A 5,417-nucleotide genomic window follows, 5' to 3' on the forward strand; every position below is an offset into this window, starting at 1 on the left:
CTTGCCTACGGCGTGACTCCTTAGCCTTCCTGGCCTGTGGGAGTAGTGTACTCCACCACCTGTGGCATTTTTACTAAATGCCATCCAAAGAGGCTCCAAAGAGTCGGTCACCGAGGGGGAAGATCCGTCAGGGCTTTTTTAGATGCCTGGTCAACAGACCAGCATATTAGCCAAATCAGGCGCCTCAGAACCACAGCTGACACTGAAGCCCTAGATACAGAGGGAGGGTATCCAGGGCCATGTCACAATGTACTTAAGGCCTTGCACTAGTTGGTCTGCTAATTTCACGCACACAGGAAAAGCCTGTTGCTATCCCAATTTGTGGTGCAAACGTTTTGCCTGCTCAGTCAGTGTCTGACACAAGGGTGGATGCTAGTACTGGTCGCACAGCGGACCTCACAACCGTAAACAAGGAACAAGCCACTGCCTCGGCCTTCCTGTCCACGGGATCCTTAAATGCAGGAGTTCCCACTACCGGGATCATGGTTACTTATTTAACCTGCATACTGGAGGTCCACGACTCAGGCTTCCATAAATTGGCCGCTCAGCATCCAGTACACAGATGGGAAACATGGAAAAAAATAAAAAAAAAAAAGAGCATGAGCCATGCTGCTGTCAAGGAACACTTCAATATGTTCAGGCTTCCAGAAAATGGCCACCAGTGCCTTGAATAGGAATCACAATGGCCGCTGAAGCCCAGACAGTCAGCCTGCTCTGCACACACCAAAAATGGCAGCCAAATATATGAGGTAAACCCCTGCAAAGCCACAGCGCTGCACCATTCCCAGCAGACCCTCACATGCACCTTCCAGGGGCATACCATACAGGTCCCAGGACCACCGCCATTCAGCCAGCCCCCCCATGTCAGGTGACAGCCCACAGAGGGCCCCTATATAGGCGCACACACACCGCTCAGCAGCCACATACAGCATTCCCCTACCCCACCCCGAAAGGAGGGAGGGAAGATAGGGACAGGGGAGGGAAGATAGGGACAGGGGAGAGAAGATAGGGGAGAGAAGATAGGGAGGTGAGGGGGCCCCCGAATTGACCTCCCAGGGAATGCCCAGCTGCTCAGCCCCGTCAGAACAGGGAGAGCTGTACTTACCAGTCCTGAAGAGCTGGGAGACATTCCATTGTAGATCTACTCCTGATCAGTACAGGGTACTGGCCTTGGCATACTGTGACGCAGACATCAGTAGCCCGGTCATATGTATGCCCCAGAGCATAAAAGCTCACCGATCACCTCTGGAGCTGAGGTACGTCCTGGCCTGCCGAGCCGTAGCTGCACCCTGCACACGCTCGATGGCTGGACTGGGGAGACTACAAGGATAAGTGAACCAGCCTGTCACCCAACCGGCTGTTGACAGAAGATCACAGGATCATTCATCTTGCGCAAAAAGCGAAGCATCAGCATATATATTAAAAAAAAAAAAAAGGACCCGCAGGGTTCCTAGGTGTATCTCCTTCACTAGGCAAAATAAAAATGATTACTGCAAGGCTGGGTGGAGGGTTGATACCTATAGGACCGCTCCCCTGGGCGGGACTGAAAGTTCTGAGTGTTGCAACTTTGCCTAGTGTCTCCTTTAGGGAAAGGTATACAACCCAATGGTCTAAGAGGAGCTGTGTCGGTGAATACAAGAGAAATTTCAAATTTAGGACATGGCACATTCTTATCTGTAATTCTGTATCCACATGGTGTGTTGATACATTTATAGTTTTTCCAATGTGCACTCCTGTGATCCACAGAAGTATGGCCAAAAGGTCTTTGGCCCTACTTCAATGAAACACTGCACTAAGCATAAGGGCTGCCATTGCTTACCTCTGCTCAAAATACTGCTTTCATGGATGTCAAACTGATCTGTTGTGGCAGACTAGAAGCTGTAAGAAGGCTAAAAGCAGTTAGGAGTGTAAGCCAAGCTCATGCGCTCACCTCCGCTACTCTGCAGTGTTAATGTCCTCTGTCTGCCTAGCCTTTCTCCTTATCAGGATTGGCCAGCAGCCACCAACCCTTGACTCTACCCTGCCCCGATTGGCTGCACTACTTCCCTGGTACATTAAGCATCACAAGTCTAGAGCTCTGGGCATGCGATGTCATTTCTGCTTCCTTGATCCAAGTTCCTGCCCTGTCTACCCATCTTGGATTCCCCTGTTCAGATTAGACCATTCTTTCAGATCGCCACCTGCCTTGACCTCAGACCATTTACCAAACTAAGCTTATTGGCTGCCTGCCCTGGCCTCTGAACAGTCTAATGGATTACACTTGCCTAACATGTAACAGCATACTGAAGTCACTTCTCTGCAGCCTACCCTTGGATTGTTGCAGATGTTAGTGGTGCCACGAGCCCTGCCTCTAGACTACACGCACCAATTTTTTTCCCAATCCTAGTATGTAACCAGGAACTACGACACTTTGTACCAAGACCCAAGGGCAAAAAAGCACCAATAAGTGTGCTTGTATTACAGAACAGGGTTGCTATAGGCAAGCATACACTCACTAGCTATGGTTCCTGACCTAGGCTATGCATTACACTCTGGCTTTCCTGATGATACTTCTGGGTCATTGACACTAGCATTTTTATAAAGGTGGGTAGTAATGAAAAGGTTAGCACTGCACATTAGATTTTCCTTAAAGGACCAAACCTGTGGTAAATGCAGGGACTGCCAATGCAGACCACCTAAAAAATGGTCACAGTGCTGTGTAAACTACATCACAGTCAACTCCAACCAACTAGCATATATATATATATATATATTTTTTAAAGAGTGTGGGGGAGATGGGGGTACACAGTACATGTAAACTTAAAAGTGGATTGCCAGCTTTAGGATAGAGGTGAGCTGGTCGATGCACAGCTGCCCGATAACTTCCAGCAAGTAAAAACCTGGAAACAGACTTCAGCTGTCATTTCCTATGGCTGTGGATGAAGCAAATTAGTCACAATCCCTGCTTCTTTAGCTACAGGAGGGGGGGGGGGGGCGTGGAGAAATCAGGGACACTGGAAAGGTCAGGAAATAAACTAGTCACAAACTATCACATAGGGGGGCTTGCTATTTGACTTTGACCTCATAGTACCATACAGTGAGGGGGAAAAAGTATTCAATCCCCTGCTAATTTTGTACATTTACCCACTGACAAAGAAATGGTCTAATTTTAATGGTAGATTTTAACAGCGAGGCAGAACAAAAATTTGGAAAAATAAACATTTCAAAAGTTTAACTGAATTAGCAAGACAAGTACTTGACCCCTTCCCAAAACATGACTTTAGTACTTGGTGTCAAAACCCTTGATGGCAATCAGAGGTCAGACGTTTCATGTAGTTGGCCATAAGATTTGCTCTAATCTCTGGAGGCATTTTGTTCCACTCTTTGCAGATCCTGTACAAGTCATTAAGGTTTTGAGGCCGGCGTTTGCCAATTCGAACTTTCAGCTCCCTCCACATTTTCTATGATATAAGGCAGGGGTGCTCAACCAGTGGCCTGGGGGCCACATGTGGCCCTCAGACCTCTGATGTGGCCCACTACCTCCTACTCTGGGATAGAATAGAAAGAATACTGTTATTAAAGGTCAGTTTATTACTAAAATCAGTATATATGGGCATGTCTTTTCTGCAGTGGTTACTGGGCTGCTTTAAAACTGATCCACAGGTGCAGAGTAGTTTACCTACGAGTTGAGAGCTTTCTGAAAGTGCACCAAACCTGCAGAATATAAGAGTCTATTGCAAACTGCAGGAAAGCCAAAAAGTACACTGTGTTGCACACCTGGTGCGGGTAAACCACAGAGCATCAGTGTGAAAAAGCAGCCTTTGACCCCTTTCACGCGGTCAGTCCAACCAATTGGATCCTCCATTCACCCCTAAGTAGTGGCAGAGACTTGTGTTCTACCTCCAATACGATCCGCTAAAAAGTATCATGGGCTGCATCCGTGTCCGCTCTCCAAATGCAGAGTGGACACAGACATGCCATCCACCCGCTGCTCTCATTGTGGGCCGCGACCGGTTACCAAGTCGCTTAAGTGGCCCTCGCTCTTCAAAAGGTTGGGCACCCCTGGTATAAGGTCTGGAGACTGGCTAGGCCACTCCATGACCCCAATGAGCTTCTTGAGACACTTTGTTGCCTTGGCTTTGTTTTTAGGGTCATTGTCATGCTGGAATAGCCAGCCATCCATGACCCATTTTCAATGCCCTGGTGGAAGGAAGTTCTCACCCAAGATGATGGTACATCATCCCTTTGATGCAGCGACGTTCTGTCCCCTTAGCAGAAAAAGTACCCCCAAAAGCACGTTTCCACCTCCATGTTTGATGGTGGGGATGGTGTTCTTGAGGTCATAAGCAGCATTCCACCGCCCCCAAACATGGCAAGTTGAGCTGATGCCAAAGAGCTTGATTTTGGTCTCAGCTGAATGCTTCACTCAGTTCACTTCTGAATCATTCAGTTGTTCATATGCAAACTTCAGACGTGCCTGTAATGTGCTTTCTTGAGCAGGGGGACCTTGTGGGCATCACAGGATTTCAGCCCTTTACAGCGGGCATTTGCAATTAGCGAACCTCCAGCTGTTGCAGAACTACAAGTCCCATGAGGCATAGCAAGACTTGCAGTCATGACACCCAGAGGCATGATGGTACTTTTAGTTTTGCAACAGCTGGAGGTCCGCTAATTGCATATTCCTGCTTTACAGCAGTGTTTTACCAATTGTTTTCTTGGTGTCTATGGTCCCAGCTACCTTGATATTACCGACAAGATATTCCTGTGTAGTTCTAGGCCGACTCCTCACCGTTTTCATGATCATTAAAACTCCATGAGGTGAGATCTTGCACGGAGCACCAGACTGAGGGAGATTGACAGTTTTTTTCTTCCATTTGTGAATAAATCGCACCAACTGCTGTCACCTGCTCACCAAGCTCCTCGGTGATTGTCTTATAGCCCATTCCAGCTTTGTGTAGGTCTACAATCTTGTGCTCAACATCCTTGGACAGCTTTGGTCTTGGCCATGGTGGAGATTGGAATCTGATTCCGTGGACAGGTGTCTCATATAAGCAACAAGCACAGATTAGGATCACTCCCTTTAAGAGTGTGCTCCTAATCTCAGCTCATTACCTGTAAAGAAGACACCTGGAAACCAAAAATATTGCTGATAAGGGATCAAATACTTATTTCACTCATTAAAATGCTAATTTTTTCTGGATATTTGGTTAATGTTAAAACATACCATAAAAATTATAGACTGATCATTTGTCAGTGTGCAAATGTACAAAATCAGCAGGGGGATCAAATACTTTCTCCCCCTCACTGTACACGCCTATATTTGTCTATAGCCATGCATTGCAGATCAATTTTTACATGAATGCACAGCTGGGGGGGGGGGGGGGGGGTTAAGGGTTACGCCATTTAGAACAGAAATTAAACACCATTGCAAGCTAATA

This window comes from Lithobates pipiens, unplaced genomic scaffold, assembly GCF_037356315.1.
Source record: "Lithobates pipiens isolate NorthernLeopardFrog02 unplaced genomic scaffold, aLitPip1_a1.2 Scaffold_10, whole genome shotgun sequence".
In the NCBI taxonomy this organism is placed as follows: domain Eukaryota; kingdom Metazoa; phylum Chordata; class Amphibia; order Anura; family Ranidae; genus Lithobates; species Lithobates pipiens.